This window comes from Solanum lycopersicum, chromosome 11 (assembly GCF_036512215.1).
Source record: "Solanum lycopersicum chromosome 11, SLM_r2.1".
Classification (NCBI taxonomy): Eukaryota; Viridiplantae; Streptophyta; class Magnoliopsida; order Solanales; family Solanaceae; genus Solanum; species Solanum lycopersicum.
Window position 1 is genome coordinate 25,648,715 of NC_090810.1, and position 19,374 is coordinate 25,668,088.

Here is a 19,374-nt window from a genome sequence, read left to right on the forward strand (position 1 = left end):
AATACATTACTTTAAGAGATTAATGACACAATTGACTTCGAACAACAAAGAGGAGGATTGACAGACTTGCTTTTGCAATTTCCATTTTTATACCAGCACAAGGGGGATAATTACACAAGTATAAAATAGTGAATAGGTAAACAAGTAGTTCTATGCACTACGGAGATGGGGAAATATCATAAGCTATTTGGAGATAGTACGCTGCCACTATCTTTCCTTTTCTAGGAAGAGAATTTATGAGATTCACTTCATTGATATTAATTGTAGGTGTCTGATTTCACGCCAAAGGGATATAGAATCGAATAGCCTTACATAACTTATCCTCGGACTGATATACTATCACGATTAAGCCTCCCCTTTTTGGTTTTAATCTACAATTTAAGTCATGGTAAACTAAAATTAGCAGCTATCACACCGTGAGCCTTGTAAAACAGTAGCTAACTTTGACTGATAATGAGCCCATACAAACCCTTAACATAATGTGTATCACCACACCCTCATTCTCTGTCCATCACATACATTATACATCCTTTTCCCAATATCGACCAAGCTACGCCACTAGTAATATACATAGAACAGCCCCAAATATTCTTTATCATACAACCAAGTATTGAACTCACCACCCCTTGAGTTCTTCATGAAAGCACACCATTTATTCCTCACTCAAACTCTTACATAAGGAAGACAAATGGAGGAGTCACCTTACCTTATTTCTGCAACTTCTCCTTATAACTCGAATTTTTTTTAGAACTTCAGCTTCCCTTCACACTTGAACCAAAGAAGAAAGAAAGGTATTTTAATAACTAAAGAAGTGAGCAGTAGCTGCTGCAAATATTCTGCCTATGTAGTTATATTAGAGCATGAATAACATGCTTTCCTAATAAGCTAAATCCATGAGTTTTCACTTACCTTGGTTTGCAGATATAAGGTTTCTTCAAGATACCTTGAAAACTTTAAGGCTGTTGGTTTAATCCTTGGGAGAAAATAGAGAGAGAGCTGGAGTTAAATTTTATTTTTATGTGTTAAAATGGGTGAAGAATATCTGCTCATATTGGATATATATATAGAGGTTTATTGACCACAAAAATATCCTCTAGAACCTCCTTTTTTTGGGTCCATTTTTAGCTACTAATTGGTCAAGTAGGTGATGCACCTGCTTGTGCACATCAAGCAGCTCAAAAGGTCAAACTAGGTGATGCACCTAGGTTCTTTCACTTAACCTTTTCGTCGGCGATAACAATGTCGCCACCGAGAATGGCTTTTTGAAAACCTTTGCCCTCTATAGGCTTTATCCACATTTGGCCTTGGAAGATTTGGCTGCTGGGATTTGTTTCAAATTTTATTTTCATTTAATAGGGTTGGGCTTCAAGTGACAGCCCATTAATATAAGCCTAAATCTGGTCCATCAAACTTTGCCCTTTAACTAAATTATAGCTTAAGTAGGTGATGCAGCTGCTAGCTTAAATTTAGTCAAGCAAGCAACTAAATTATTTTATTTCAATTTCTGAATGTCATTCTTCAACTTAGCACTTAACGTTTAACTTTAAGCTCAATTACCACCTTACTATATCTACTTAAATACTTTCTGTCAGAGTTAACTTGCAATGCACATGCTGAAACGTGCAAGGCATTACATCACCTTTCGAGCTAGTTTGAACCAACACTAACCATATAAGAAACATTATCCCTCACTTAAATTATAAGTCTATGTCAAGTATCACATGAATAGAACTAGGATATACATAATACAGGTCGTCACATCCTTCCCCCCTTAGATCATTTGTCCTCAAATGTTAGCAATGTGGTCCAGCCCAAACAAGTTCAAGCCTAAGTTAGTACTACTATTAATCACATTGAACATATAAACTTATACTTGTCAACGCCTCCACTAATATTTTGATCTTTCTCACCAGTCTGGAAAAGGTGAGGATACTTCAATTTCATTGCTTCTTCCACTTCCCATGTAGTCGAACTATCTCTTTAATGTACAACCTTGCATACTCTTCAGCTGTATAAGTAGTCTTCACTGGCAAGAAGTGTGCTGCTTTGGTAAGTCTGTCAACTTTTATCCATATGACGTCAAACTTCCTGAATGAGTGAGGCAAACCAGTGACAAAATCCATGTTGATCATGTCCCATTTCCAAATTGGAAGTTCTATATGTTGCATGTAACCTCCGGGCTTTTGGTGTTCTACTATTACCTGTTGATAATTTGGACACTGAGCCACGAATTCTGCAATGTTCTTTTTCATGTCCCCCACCAATACGTTTCTTTCAAGTCATGATACATTTTAGTTGACCCCGCATGAATAGAGTATCTTGAATTATGTGCTTACGTCATGATCCTCTTTCTTAGTTCATCTATGTTAGGTACACATAATCTGTTTTGACATCAAAGTACTCCATCTTTCTTAACCTCAAATGTTTTTGTCATACCAGATCCTTAGTCATTCCTTGTCTTTCCATAGACTTCCCATAAGTGCTTGATATTATTTTACGGCTTAAAGCATCAGCTACTACATTAGCTTTACTGGGATGATATAAGATGTCAATGTTATCATCTTTTAATAGCTCCAGCCACCTTCGCTGCCTCAGATTTAAGTCCTTTTGCTTAAAGATATATTTCAAGCTTTTGTGATCAGTGTATACGTCAACATGAACTCCATACAAGTAGTGGCACCATATATTAAAAGCAAACACTACTGCTGCTAGCTCTAGAGCATGGGTTGGATAATTTTTCTCATGTGGCCGCAGCTGCCTTGAGCCATAAGCTATAACTTTACCGTGCTGCATCAATACACAACCTAATCCCACTCCCAAAGCATCACAGTACACTACATAGCCTTCTCTACCTTCTGGAAGTACCAACACAAGTGTAGAAGTTAATTTGCTCTTCAGCTCTTGGAAGCTTCTTTCACACCCATCTCACTCCACTGAAACTTGGTTTCTTTTTATGTGTTAGCTTTGTTAAGGGTGCAGCCATGAAAGAGAATCCTTCAACAAACCTTTTGTAACAACCTGCCAATCCAAGAAAACTACGGATCTCAGTAGGCGTTGTAGGTCTTTTGGCCAGTTTTTCACGGTTCTATTTCCCGGTTATCAACCCTTATTTCTTCCTCGGATACAATATGACCTAGGGATGCCACATATTTCAACTAGAACTCACATTAAGAGAACTTTGCATACAATTTACAATCCCGGAGAATTTGTAAAACCTGCTGCAAGTGATTAGCATGATCCTCTTCCGATCTTGAATACACCAAAATGTCATCTATAAAAACTATCACAAACACATCTAAAAATGGTTTGAACACCCTATTCATCAAATCCATAAAATCTACTGGTGCATTTGTTAGCCCGAATGACATGACTAAGAACTCAAAATGACCAGACCGTGTTTGGAAAGCTTTCTTGGCTATATCTTTTTTCTTGACCCTCACTTGGTGATAACCTAACATCAGGTTGATCTTTGAAAAACACCTAGCACCTTCTAATTGATCGAATAAATCACAAATTCTAAGGAGGGGATATTTGTTCTTAATTGTTACCTTATTCAACTGCCAGTAGTCGATACACATTCTTAACGAGCCATTTTTTTGCGTACAAATAAAACTGGTGCTCCCCATGGGGACATACTAGGCCTTATGAATCCTTTTTTAATAAGTCTTTTAATTGGTCCTTCAACTCTCGTAATTCTGCCTGAGCCATTCTATACGGAAGAATTGAGATAGATTGAGTATGTGGAAGCACATCAATACCAACTCTACTTCTCGTTATGGAGGCAAACCTGGAAGATTTTCGGGAAACACATCTGGAAATTCATTTACCACCGGAATGGATTGAAAGGTTGGTGGCTCCGCATCTACATTTTTCACTCTACCAGATGGCATATGTATCCTTTGGACATCATCTTCTTTGCCTTAAGATAAGAAATAAATTTACCTCTTGGCGCCCCAATATTACCTTTCCATTCGAGGACTACCTCTTTTGGAAACTTGAAATGCACTATGTTAGTTCGGAAATCTACTGTGGCATAATAAGAAGATAACCAATCCATACCCATTATAACATCAAAATCTACCATGTCTGGCCAATGTATCGTGACTACAAACAGTTACAATGTAATTACGATAAACCCTTCTAGCTATAATAGACTCACCAATCGATATAGATACTTCAAATGGCTTCACTAATAATTCTGGTGTTCTTTTGAACTTTCCAGCAATCAATGGTGTAACATATGATAGTGTAGACCCTGGATCAATTAATGCATATACTACAATATGTGAAAAGATGGATAATGTACCTTTAACCACATTCGGCGAGGCTTCTTAATTTTGTCGATCCCCTAGTGCATATGTGTGATTCTGACCTCCACTAGAACTAGCTGCTCCCCTAGCTCCTCTACCACGACCTGTAGGCATATGTAGTACCCTACCTAAATAAGGGGTTGATGAGGTCGACACAACAACTGATCTAGTTGGTTGTGCAACGCCACCCGCTCCCCTATGAGGGCAGTTTCTCATCATATGCCCTGGTGTGCCACACCAAAAACAAACATCTGTCCCAAACCTGAATGAACCTAGATGATTCCTCCCACACTGTTTACAAGGCTGTCGTGGAGGGCTTGATTGGATCGTACTTCACTGCTCTTGATGACTCGCTATTTGTGAACCTTGGATTTCACTTCTTTGCCCAAACCCATTGCCCCTAAACCCTTGGAACCATGGTGGAGAACAAGCTGTAGAGTAGAAAGATGGCGTCCTAGGTGGTCTGTTAGAGAACCGAGGCCTGAATCCTTGCTATATCCATATCTTTATTCAATGAAGCAATTGTACAGTCTCTAACCAGATATGAATTTAATATATACACAAATCGATAAACTCTATCCTCCATAGTACCTACTACATTAGGAGCATACCTGGCCAAGGAATTAAATTTGAGACTATACTCTCTCACATTCATAATATACGAAGTGCGTTTGATTTGATCTATACGAAGTGCGTTTGATTTGATCTATAAGGTAGTGCGGATCTTCATTAGGGTCTGACCCAGTAAATGATGGAGGGTCAAAGTTAAGAAAATCACGTATCCGTGTTCCAGCTGATCTATCTACGCCACTAGTACCTGCAACTGGACCTTTTTGCCTTTAGCCTTGACCAGCGACTATACGAGTCAATAATTTGACTGCATTTCTCAAATCTTGCTCTGTAGCATTGATAAAGGGTTCCTGAGGTTCATCTTCCCTCCTTAGTTCATCTTGAGCCCCACTTTGGACAGCTTTACTTGGTGGTGGTTGTTGGTCCCTTCTGGGGCAGCCACATCTACTCGTTTACCAGAACATTGAATCCTTCTCGTAAAACCGGCATCTTTTTTGCTAATTGAGAAATTAGATATGATTCACCTACAACACTGGTTCTATCGTACGATCTAAGAAATGAGACAACTCCTACATGTCCCGTAGCCTCCTGTTTAAAGATGTTCTGCACAGCACATCCATAAGCAAGACTCTACACAGACACGGCTTTGTAGACCCCCTAGGATGACCTGCTCTAATACCACTTTTTGTCACGCCTCAATACCCAGTAAGACGGACAGGCACTCAATGCCCAAAAGGCCAGAGAGAACCAACCTACAACCTGTTCTTACTGTGCATATAACTATAACAATTGTGGCAAGTTCACCTAGGATGCAGCGATACGAAACAACATAACTAGGTCCAAAAGTTATATACAAGACTTGGCCATTGAGGCCACAACTCCTTAAGACACAACTGAACCATGTACATACGTATACAAAGCCTCTAAAAGATAGAAGACTAGAGTAGGTCGGGACGACCTCGCCTTACCCTCAACTGCGATACAATACCAAAATGAATTTACCAAAGACTCAATAAAGCTCATAATCAACTTGGAGCTCTCCCAAAAGTAGCAGAGTTTTGTGTGCTCCTACTGAGGAGGTCTACTAGCAGGAGTACCTATGCCTGCAGCATGAAATGCAGCGTCCTCCGCAAGGGACGTCAGTACTAAAAATGTACTGAATATGTAAGGCAATAGCATATGTAATACGAGAGCTCAAATGAAATCAAATAGGAACATATGAATGAGTGCATAGATTAGGAGAGAAGACCACCTTTGCTTACTCTTGTGGGAGCAAGTAAGTTACATTGTTTTCTTACTTTTCTGTATGTCATAATCTTTCTAGGACATGTGATACAAGTGACCAGCTGATCAGTGGTAGAAGAGGATGATCCACGCTAGGCTTATAACCCCTGGGATGCGATCCTAAGAATTATACTACTTGGGATCAGCCCATGCTAGGCTTTCGCCCCTGAGCTGCGACCCTTCTATACCAATAGGGATCGACCCATGCTTTGCTTTCGCCCCTGAGTTGCCGACCTTATGTACCAGTTGGGATCAACCCATGCTCGTCTTTCGCCCCTGGGCTGCAACCCGTAATTATATAGAATTCTTCACTTAGATTCTTTAATCTGTGAGATTTTTGTTTATAAGTTCATAACACTTTTGAGATGTTATTTTGGTGGTCATAATCATTTTGGAGATATGGAAGTATGGACAAGTAATAGAAGACATTAAAATAATACTTCAAGAAAATAACAGTGACATAAGGAGTTATGTAACATCAACACATTACTTTAAGAGATTAATGACACAACTGACTTCAGACAACAAAGAGGAGGATTCACAGACTTGCTTTTGCAATTACCATTTCTATATCAGCACATGGGGGATAATTACACAAGTATAAAATAGTTAACAAATAAAGAAGTAGTTCTATGCAGAGAGGGGGAAATATTGTTAGCTATTTGGAGATAGTACGCTGCCACTATGTTTTCTTTTCTAGGAATAGAAACTTATGAGATTCACTTCATTAATATTAATTGCAGGTGTAAGATTTCATGCCAAAGGGATATAGAATTGAATAGCCTTACATTTCATGCCGAAGGGGCATAGAATCTAATAGCCTTACATACCTTATCCTCGGACTGATATACTATCACGATTCAGTCTCCCCTTTTTGGTTGTAATCTACAATTTAAGTTATGGTAAACTAAAATTAGCAGTTATCACATCGTGAGCCTTGTAAAATAGTAGCTAACTTTGACTGATAATGAGACCATTCAGCCCTAAACATAATGTGTATCACCACACCCTCATTCTCTGTCAATCACATACATTATACATCCTTTTTCCAAGATCAACCAAGTTGTGCCAACAGTAATATACATAGAACAGCCCCAAATATTCTTTATCATACAACCAAGTATTGAACTCACCACCCCCTTGAGTTCTTATGAAAGCACACCACTAATTCCTCACTCAAACTCATACATACGGAAGACAAAAATGGAGCAGTCACCTTAACTCAATTTCTGCAACTACTCCTTATAACTTGAATTCTTTTAGAACTTCAGCTTCCCTTCACACTTGAACCACAGAAGAAAGAAACGTATTTTAATAACTAAGGAAGTGAGCAGTAGCTGCTGGAAATATTCTGTCTATGTAGTTCTATTAGACTATGGATAACATGTTTTCCTAATCATCCATGGGAGAATTAAGCTAAATCCATGAAATTTCACTTACCTTGGTTTGAAGATATAAGGGTTTCTTCAAGAACCCTAGAAAACTTTAAGGTTGTTGTTTTAATCCTTGAGAGAAAAGAGAGAGAGATTTGTAGTTAAATTTTATTTTTATGTGTTAAAATGGGTGAAGAATATCTGCTCATATTGGATATATATAGAGTCTATTGACCACAAAAATATCCTCTAGAACCTCCGTTTTTTTGGGTCCATTTTTATCCACTAATTGGTCAAGTAAGTTAATGCACTTGCTTGTGCACATCAAGCAGCTCAAAAGGTCAAACTAGGTCATGCACCTAGTTGCTTTCGCTTGGCTTTATCCATATTGGGCCTTGGCAGATTTGGCTGCTGGGATTTCTTTCAAATTTTATTTTTATTTTATAGGTTTGAGCTTCAAGTGACAGCACATTAATATAAGCCTAAATCTAGTCCATCAAACTTGGCCCTTTAACTAATAGCTTAAGTAGGTGATGCAGATGCTAGCTTAAATTAAGCCAAGCAAGCAGCTTAATTATATTATTTCAATTTCTGAATGTTAACCCCTTGTTCTTCAACTTAGCACTTAACTTTTAACTTTAAGCTCAATTACCACCTTACTATATAAACTTAAATACTTTTCGTGAGAGTTAACTTGCAATATACATACTGAAACATGCAAGGCGTTACATCACCTTCCGAGCTAGTTTAAACCAACACTAACCATATAAGAAACAATATCCCTCAATGGCGGATCTAGGATTTTAAGGTTGTGGGTGCTCTGAAGTGAAACTGTAAAAAATATGCGTTAACAAAGAGATTCGAACCTTGGTACAACAACACTTAAAGAGTCTTAAGTACCCATCCTAGAACCGTTGGGCCAACTATATGATTTATTCATTGGGTGCTCTATGTTAATTTTATACAAATACCTATACATAGATATATATATTTCGTAACGAAGTTAATGGGTGCTCGAGCACCCGGCGGACACCATGTGGGTCCGCCCCTGGTATCCCTCACATACACTATAAGTCTACGTCAAGTATCACATGAATAGAACTAGCATATACATAATAGAGAACGTCACATCCTTCCCCCCTTAAAACATATGAGTGCATAGGTTAGGAGAGATGAGCATTGGCTTACTCTTGTGGGATCAAGTAAGTTACATTCTTTTCTTTACTTTTCTATATGTTATAATCTTTGTAAGGCATGTGATACAAGTGACCACCTGATCAGTGGTAGAAGAGGATGACCCATGCTAGGCGTATTAACCCTGGGACGCGGTCCTCATAATTACACCACTTGGGATCGACCCATGCTAGGATTTTGCCCTTGAGCTACCACGCTTCTATACCAATAGGGATCCGCCCATGCTAGGCTTTCGCCCCTGAGCTGCCTCCCTTTGATACCAATAGGGATCGGCCTATGCTAGGCTTTCTCCCCATAGCTGCCACCCTTATGTACCAGTTGGGATCGACCCATGCTAGGCTTTCGCCCCTAGGCTGCCACCTGTTATTATATTGATTTCTTCACTTAGATTCTTTAATATTTGAGATTGTTGTTTATCAGTTCATAACTCTTTTGAGATGTTATTTTGGTGGTCATAATCATTTTGGAGATATGGAAGTATTGACTAGTAATAGAAGACATGAAAATAATATTTCATGGAAATAACAATGACATAAGAAACTATGTAACATCAAGGCATTACTTAAAGGGATTAATGACACAATTACAACAAAGAGGAGGATTCACACACTAGATTTTCCAATTACCATTTCTATACCAGCACATGGGGGATAATTACACAAGTATAAAATATTGAACAGATAATGAAGTAGTTTTATGCACTACGGTGATGGGGAAATATTGTTAGCTATTTGGGATAGTACGCTGCCACTATGTTTCCGTTTCTAGGAATAGAACTTATGAGATTCACTTCATTGATATTAATTGCAGGTGTCAAATTTCATGACAAAGGGATATAGAATCGAATAGCCTTACATACCTTATCCTCGGACTGATATACTATCACGATCAGCCTCCCCTTTTTGGTTTTAATCTACAATTTAAGTCATGGTAAACTAATATTAGCAGCTATCACACTGTGAGCGTTGTAAAACAGTAGCTAACTTTGACTGATAATGAGCCCATACAGCCTTACATAATGTGTATCACCACACCCTCATTCTCTGTCCATCACATACATTATACATCTTTTTTTTCAAGATTAACCAAGTTGCGCCAACAGTAATATATATAGAACAGCACCAAATATTCTTTATCATACAACTAAGTATTGAATTCACCAGCCCCTTGATTTCTTCATGAAATTACACCACTAATTCCTCAATCAAACTCATAAGGAAGACAAAAATGGAGCAATCACCTTGCCTCAATTTCTGCAACTTCTCGTTATAACTTGAATTCTTTTAGAACTTTAGCCTCACTTCACACTTGAACCAAAGAACAAAGAAAGGTATTTTAATAACTAAGTGAGCAGTAGCTTCTGGAAATATTCTGCCTTTGTAGTTATATTAGAGTATGGATAACATATTTTCCTAATCATCCATGGGAGAATTAAGCTAAATTCATTAGTTTTCACTTACTTTGGTTTGCAGATATGAGGGTTTCTTCAAGAACCATAGAAAATTTTAAGGTTGCTGGTTTAATCCTTGCGAGAAGAGAGAGAGAGAGAGAGCTGGAGTTAAATTTTACTTTTAATTGTTAAAATGGGTGAAGAATATCTGCTCATATTGGATATATATAGAGCTTTATTGACCACAAAAATATCCTCTAGAACCCTCTTTTTTTGGGGGTCTATTTTTAGCCACTAATTGGTCAAGTAGGTGATGCACCTGCTTGTGCACATCAAGCAACTCGAAAGGTCAAACTAGGTGATGCACCTAGTTGCTTTCGCTTTGGCTTTATCCATATTAGGCCTTGGAAGATTTGGTTGTTGGGATTTCTTTCAAATTTTATTGTCATTTAATAGGGGTGGGCTTTCAAGTGACAGCCCATTAATATAAGCCTAAAATCTAATCAATCAAACTTGGCTCTTTAACTATGTTATAGCTTATGTAGGTGATGCAATTGCTAGCTTAAATTAAGCCAAGCAAGCAGCTCAATTATTTTATTTCAATTTCTGAATGTTAATCCCTTGTTCTTCAACTTAGCGCTTAACTTTTAACTTTATGCTCAATTACATCCTTAATATATCTACTTAAATACTTTTTGTCAGAGTTAACTTGCATTACACCTGCTGAAACGTGGAAGGTGTTACATGACCTTCCAAGCTAGTTTAAACCAATACTAACCATATAGTAAACATGATCCCTCACCTATACTATAATTCTATGTCAAGTATCACATGAATAGAACTAGCATATACATAATACAAATAGTCACACTCATTCTCCAAATGGGGTAGGTCCTCACGACTTCGAGGACAATGTCACTTTCTAACATTGGATGTTGATTAATCTTAAAACAATATATTCATTTCCTTTCATTTGAGTACTAAAGATTGTATAGGCTATATACGGATTTTATCATATTGATGTATGGGCAATGCCCAATTGTTATACTCTTGTTCAGATGGTTATGAGATGAGACATTCGGTTTTAAGACTATATATATGTATATGTGCAATAAAGGTAGAAGACTAAGTGATCTTCTTATGCAAAGGATCTATGTATACTCGATACAAATATATATTATCTGTATGTGAAAGGTCTATGTAAACCTCATGATAGATAGAAGAAAAGTTTTTAAATTTTCCTCATTTTAAACCTATGAATGTAATGATGTAAGCTAAGAGGCAAGAGGGTGATCCCTCGATGTGACAGCGACTTTGAGACTTAGCCTTTCCTTATGTTTAGATTTAAAGGAGATATTTAGAAGTATTACTATTTCATGTGAAAAGTTTTTATTCGGCACTACTTTTCATACATGTATGCAATAAAAGATGTCAAAGGGCTTGTACAAGACCTCTGAGAGGTCAAGTACGCCGTGCCACGATTTGAGAATACCATATCATCTAGGGTATACTCTGGGGTCGTGACAATGGAATCCAAAGTCTTTCATACTCCAATAGAGGGTGTTCTACTTGCCAATGGTAGAAGTAGGACACATTCCATGTAGGCACATGGTTAAGGAATATCAAGGATTTCTTTATACTCTAATCTCATCTTAAATAGAGCTACTCCCCAAGCATACTCACTCGGTGCTTGACTTTGTTCTTATAGAGTATTTCAATATAAGGAGTATATGTACCATATAAGAAGCCATAACCAAATCTCTTGAATCTACAACATGTGAAAGGAGAATACTCCATGCTCATTTTACAAATTCAGATTCACAGTCTCATCATAGATCACACACACCTGATTTGAATACTTAGTGATTCATAATTCTACGTACATAACAGTTGATAATCATTGAACACATAATTCTGTATAATTATGATAGCAAATTGAAACTCTAAATCAACTTTATAATCCAAGAGGAAAACTTTCTCTCGTTGCCAAGTAGTTTGAATTTGAAAAACAAAAATCGGTTCGAAAAAATTTCAAATTCTATTCTCGCCTTCTTTTTCAAAAAGTGAATAACTAAAAAATAGTTCCAAAAAAACCTAAATAATATACCAAGAAAACCTTTAAAAAGAGACCTAATGTAGTTAGGACTGTATTTTCGCTTTCCTTCACGGTCCCCCTCACGGCCCGTGAACGGCTTCACGGTCCGTATAGTAGTCCGTGGTCTTGACTTCAAATCTCTAAAACAGAAATTCGGTTCACAGATAGAATCACGGACCATCAAAATTATCACGGTCCGTGAAGTCTTCCATGATTTTCACTTCAACTTTCTCAACTCGACACTTTTCGCTGCTCTCTGGAATCTAGTTGACGGACAGACTTACGGACCATCAAAATTATCACGATTCGTGAAGTCTTCCGTGTCTTCACTTCCACTTTCTCAACTCTAGAAACTTTTCACATGGAATCTGGTTGACGGACAGAATCACGGACCATCGAAATTATTACGCTCCGTGAAGACTTCTGTAGTTTGCACTTCAACTTTCTCAATCTGGAGACTTTTCACTTCTCTTTGAATCTTTTTTGATGGACAGAACCACGGCCCGTCAAAATGATTAGGGTTAGTGAAATCTCTCGTGTCCATTACTTCAACTTTCTCAAATGTGGGTTTCAGAATTCCTCTATAGTCATCATACTTTACTATAACCTAAACGGTCCGTTAAATGGGCCACGGACCGTCAAGATAGCCATGAGTTACTACTACTTCTCTTTTTTGTCTCATTCTTCCTGCGTCATTAACAAACACATCAAATCATACCAAATACACTCGATTCTAGTATTAGTTCCTTGTTTTTAAGCGTTAATCTTTACTCGGATATCCTGGTACATCAACACCCTCAACTTATTATCCCCCTTACTTCTCAAAATCATTTCCAATCATTCACAATATGCAGCAGCTTTTTTCCACACCTTTTGTTTCACAATTCACTGAATTTAACATGTAAGGATCTATACATGACATTTCATTACCTACAATCAATCATGCTTATGTATGTGAGTTATTAGCTTACTTAATCTACTGTCAAATGCAATCACAGAGTACTCAAAACAAAGATCCCTCACTCAGAAATGATTGGGACTGAATACTACTCTCAAGCTCTAAAAGAACTTCTAGCACTAAGAGCAACTACTATAGGCTTGCCCTCATTTTCTACACTCTATCTTTCAGATAATTGGAATAGGATCAGTACAGGACTGTAATTGTCTTGTAACATAGGCTCGTCACTAGGTAAAGGATATATGGATGTTCGATTTCGTGAGTGACTAATCCCTTGGTTTCCCAAAGTTTTGTTTTCACAAAGCCAATTCTACTTGAGTTATTGTTTTCTTTCTTTTTGTCATTCCAGCAGCCAAACCTCTTTGTATATATATATATATATATATATATATATATATATCATATATTATTATAAGCATGAAGCTCAAAACTTAAAAGTTGAATTACCATTTTACCCCTCTAATGAATTAAAACTTATATAATTTATATATATATATAATCTTCTTATTCTCATTTCATTATCTTGACCTTTCAAATTTCTAACATAAATGTAAATAAAAATAAAAATGAGTAATTATCAAGAAATTAAAGTAGATTCATGTATCTTTAAAATTAAATTTCATCTCTATCTTTTTTATATTTATTTTAACAATAATTCATGTGACTTTTCATGTTTTCATAATTTTGTTCTATAAATTTAACTTTTACAAAAAGAACTTTTATTTATCACTCCTTCAATTCTTGTATGTAGGAACTCTAAACATGTGAAATAATGTCACAATTTAAGGTGAAAGTTGTGAGATTCCCTTATGCAGGTACGAGAATAGATAAGAATTCAATTACTGAAGCATCAGAGCTTGATGTGTTAGTTTTATACTTATTTGAAGTAAGAATTATAATAAGACTTTTTTGTCTCTCTTCATATAGTTGAATTCTTGTTTTATTAGCAATTTGCTATAAATTCATATTTGTATTTTATATGCTCAAATGTTCAGTTTCACTATAGAGACAAACAAAATGAAATGCCTAATTATCTTGCTCATGTGTATCTTTTCTTTTCTTTTCTCCGTATTTATAATTTTTAAATATACATTAATTTTCATCTTTAAGAATCAATGTGATAAAATAGGATGTTTACTCTTTTCTTTTCTTTTTATGGAAAAAAAGGTGAAATATGTAATATTAGATTAATGGTGGATTAGTTATGTATGACAGAATTAAATTTTATATAAAAATAAGTAGTTATTCATAAATATCCTGATTTTTAAAATATAAATAATAAAACTTTTTACATCTTAGTTTTAAATATTATAGTTAACTAATTAGTTTAAAGTGTTTGTGGATAAAAATTTAATACAATACTTAAAACACATTCATTAAAAAAGTTGAAAGGTTTTGTTTTCCTTCACTCAAAGTTAATCTTACACTATCTAGCATTATTCTACCAATAAAACGGAACTATCAAGAAATTTAATTTAGATAGTTGTTATTTTTCCTTTTAACTTTGCAAACTTATTTTTTGAATTACAAACAAAGTTTATTTTATTAATTTCTCATATTATTATCTCGATGCATTCACTTGGAGGTCAGAAAATTGGAGTGTCACAATTAGTAGTAAAACAAAGTAAAAAATCTCAATTAGACATATTTTATTATTTAGTAGTATTATCTTTTAAGAAATAATATACTCATGGTTACACGCGCAAAGCGCGTGCCCGGAAACTAGTATATATATATACACCCACACTCATCCTCAACTTAGGTTTTTAGCCTGAGTTGTGCCATGTACCTTTGGGTAAACCAAGGTTTTAAACTGTGTTAGGGTGAGAATAAATGCCAATTTCAGGCTCAACGTGGGTTCAAGTGGATAATTTTTTTTTTTTACAAAAATAGCCTACTGATCCTTTCATATCCAACTCTACTATGTTTCAAGTAAGACTACTCAGGTAAGTTCTAGTTTCTGCTCTTAGTGCTAAACATCAATCAATACTCACACACAGTTACACATGATTGCATTATCCAGTTTCTCAATTCCGCTTATTAATCATTCAAACTCAGAAATGGTCAATAAGTTAGTGTATAAAATGTCATTCAAAGATCCTAACCATCAAAAACATGTTCATAATTGGTTGTTAGTTTTGTTTCTAGCTGGCAGCTTCATACCTCAACCTACTATGATGAATCAAAAAAGGAAAGCAAAACTCAAAATATAGAGACAACCTCTATTTTCTACAGCTATGGAAAGTTTCTCGACCACCCCTACCCACCGAAGGGCTTTGCCCTTAAAGTCGATATAGCATGTGACACAGAAAAGGGAGATGAGGACGGGTCATACCGACGATGCTCTAGGCACCAGTATCGGGATCCGCTCTGGCCCTTTATCAGCAAGTGCTTTCTCAAAATGGAGTGGCGCAGTGAGTATAGTAGACCCTCCATGGGTGGGTGCTGCAATGTCAGTGTGAGCAGGTGCTCCACTTCCAGATGCGCCAGCTAACAGTGTGTCTTGTTGTTCCTGTGCACGGGCTGCTCGTACCCTTTCCAACCTCTGGGATTCTTTGCAAGCTCTTTTCTCTGATTTTTGTGCCTCAAGCAATGGGCCAAGAGGAGTGTCTTGTCGAGGTCACGAACCTTATGCTTCCGCTTTTTTATTTTGGTGGGAATTCTTCACCCCAAATATCATCGAGGGATACAGAGGTGCCTGATTCAGCATCTACATCAGTGACTCGGATAGTGCTGGAGGAGGAGGCTGCATAGTTTGCTTGGCTGAATTAGCAATCTGAGATCACAGGTTAGCCAATTGTGCCTTCAGCTCGTCATTCTCTGTATGACTGGGAATGGGGAATCGGTCTTATACCCAATGCTCAATGCAATCTAGGAGCTCTTTAAGTACTTCCAACTCCTTCCGGACCTGACTACTGATATCCTTCTTGGCAGCGGATACTTTGGTTTCAATCATTTGAGGCAGCCGACGGATTATCTCATCTGCTAATGCTTGGTCTGGTGTTGATCTGCAATCAATTTCACAAGAAAAGCAACAAGTATAGACATAAAAGTACCTGAACTCTGTGCAGAGTTGTTTTATTGTGGTGCTTCTGGGCTGTTTGGGATGAGTCACCCTGTTCTGGCACTCTGTCAGTTGGTTGCAACTCTTAATGGACTAGCGGAGAAATAGGTAAATGATTAATTGCCGCAGACTTAGCACCAAACAGGTTGTTTGTCAAATCTTTTATCTTTGATACCTGGAAGAGTCTAGATGCCTCATGCCATTGATCAACTAACGGTTGGGAGGAATCTCTGCCTAGCGAGATAATTTGCCTATCAAACAAGGGAAAGGAAATATTTCTTTCTCATTTACATCCCTGTCTCGCATTTTAATAGTGATGATTATCTCTGTATTTATTGGGTAACCACACAATAAGCATGCTACAGTGAGGCGAGGGATGGTGAAATTGTGTTGTCATTCGCCGTTGGCCGCAATTGCGCCCAGACCACAACCCACCACACTTTAGCTGAGAAAGTCAATGTAGCTTTAGCAATAGTATTCGGAGTAGTAGTAACCCAACTTGCATGTTCCCCATCAATAGCAATGTGTTTGGCTATCCATAGTATTCGGAGTAGTAGTAACCCAACTTGCATGTTCCCCATCAATAGCAATGTGTTTGGCTATCCATTGCAACACCCTTTCTCGAGACGCTTGTTCTTCCATGTTGGTTGCATTGGTGACATCATGGTGCTTCCCTTCAAATAGTCCCACTGATGATGGAGCCATGTATCCCGGTCCATGTAACATTTGGTTGATAGAGCTTTCCAAAATATCAATGGACTTTCCCCTAACAATGATTGAGTCAAGTGGACCTAGTGTAGCAGCAAAATCTTTCTGCCCTCATTTTGTGGATTTGCTGGTTGCTGCCAGGTTCATTACTGTCGCTGCATATGATGCATAAAATCCTTTGTCAGGTGATTAAAGAAATCACCCGGTGCACTGTCCATCCATTCAAACTTGTGAAATTGAAACATCCGGTAAATGTCCGGATATGTCTTGATGTCACTGCTCACCACCCTAAACTCAGGTAAAATAGCCCACTTCTTGAAACTGCTTGTCTTGGTCACAATCCCTCGGTGGAAGAATTCTTTGGTATTGTCCACCATCCACATAGTGCGGTAGGAAGCAATGAATTGTTTCCGGTGATCTGGATGATGTTCCTGAGCATGCACATACTGCATCATGGTTTCTTCGCTTGTCAGTATCTTCCTCTAGCTCTCTCTGATGAGCAGCTTGTTAAACTATTGTTTCCTGTTCTGTATGAGTTGCTGGAGAAGGGATGTGAAAGTTCTCGTGCGAATTGCCTGTATCTTCAGCACTGCCCCCAGAATGTGCCTCATCATTGTTATTTGCTGCAGAGTGTTATGGACTGCTGGCAGTTGCAGCATTCTCAGAAACACTACCCCCTTCTTTAGACTAAGAGGGACTGTTCTGGAGTAGTCGTTGGACTCGTGATCCAGTGGACGAAGGTGAGTGTGGGTGTTGGAGTGACATCCAGTGAACCTCCAACCCACTAGCCTCAGATGCGGCATGTCCCACAGATTGTGAAGCTGTAGGGGGCAGGCCTGTTGCATTCTTCATTCTTGGTCGGCGTGGCATGGTAGATGTAAACATGACCAGAGTTAGAACGATTACAAATTATTGACACACTATCGGGTACTCAGACTTCCCCTGCAGTTGAACAACATCGTGACGCCCTTGCCTTAAGAATGACGTAACCCAATCTATCATCGTGAAGACACACGAAATCAATCAAAGAGAACTTTAGTTAAGTAATGATCACGGTTTCCTTAACAGATCATGGAGTGAACCATGGACCGCAAAGTACTTCGTGACATTTGGACAAGTAATGGTCACAGATACCTTCACGGACCGTGGAATGGACCACGGACAGTGAAGTCTTTCGTGAAATCAGGGCAGAATCACAACAGAAATAACCAGCCAAATAATATGCCCAAGGAATTTGCACAGACAAGGTCACGGTTCGTGAAGAAAACCACGGTTCGTAATCTTGTTCATAAACTCAGGTCAGAAGCAAAGTAGAACTAAATAACCACATAATATACCAAAGGAATTTTTAGAGACAAGGTCAAGGTCCGTGAAGAAAACCACGGGCCGTAAACTTGTTCGTGAACTCAGTTCAAAATCAAATTAGAACTAAACAACCACATAAAATACCCAAGGGATTTTCATGAACAAGGTCACGGTCCGTGAAGAAAACCACGGGCTGTAAGATTGTATGTGAACTTAGTTCAGAATCAAAGCAAAACTAAACAACCACATAAAATCCAAGGGATTTTCATGGACAATGTCATGGTCCGTGAATAAAACCACGGGCTGTGATCTTGTTCATGATCTCTGTCGCCCATATTTTGTTACATGTGTGGTTCACGGCTAGGGTTACGGGATGTAAGCATTTATACAGACCATACAATTTAGCATGGCTCAACCTTACAATGGTTTAAGCTATCAAAATCAACAGTGATCACAGAATCACAGAACACACAATTGATGGGGATGCATGTCTTTACACTAAAATGATTAACTAACCGACTATTAACCCAACACCCCAACTAATCTCAAAGAACTGCAACAAGCCCCCACCCCTACCCACGACTAGTATATTCAACCAAGATCAAATATCATTCGTAAATAAGAACAAACCTAATCAGAAGAGATTAAATACAGAACATTGAACTTACTTGGAGGGAACTTGAACTGTACGTCTAGCAATAGTGTGAGCAAAGAAACCGATCCCCGCAATTCACTTAGTAGAGTAAGGGTAGGTAGCCATTACAGACGAAAACGGAGGAAGAAGAAGAAGAAGAAGAAAGAAAACTGAAAAGGCGTGATGTAGCGACCTAAATATATTTTGCAATGGATGGGTCTAATCGCAGGGCGGGTCGGGTTTTATTTTAATGGATTCCCTGTATGAACAACGGACTGTGGAATAGTCCATGGAAATTGTCACGGTCCGACCCTACCGTAGAAGTAGTTCGGAGAGGAGACTTACTTGGGACAGATGATGATCCATCAATTCCCCCATAAGGAGGTTTACGGTCCGTGAGGTAGCCGTATATAACACTTTCGCCTTGTTCAGTTTCACCTCAACTTTACGGTTGGCATACAGAGCCCGTATACATTACTACGAGTCGTG

General features: G+C 37.9%; 1 protein-coding gene across 1 annotated transcript in view; it reads right to left on the minus strand.

Moving 5' to 3' along the window:
* Positions 1 to 10,802, minus strand: part of LOC112940328 (uncharacterized) — a 21,812-nt gene extending 11,010 nt beyond the window's left edge. The window contains exons 1-2 of the mRNA XM_069291201.1: positions 9,747 to 10,802; positions 9,591 to 9,644 (exon numbers count right to left, since the gene is read on the minus strand). The gene's annotated coding sequence lies outside the window, so the exon portion shown is untranslated. The remainder of the gene's footprint in view (positions 1 to 9,590; positions 9,645 to 9,746) is intronic.
* Positions 10,803 to 19,374: the final 8,572 nt, after the last annotated feature.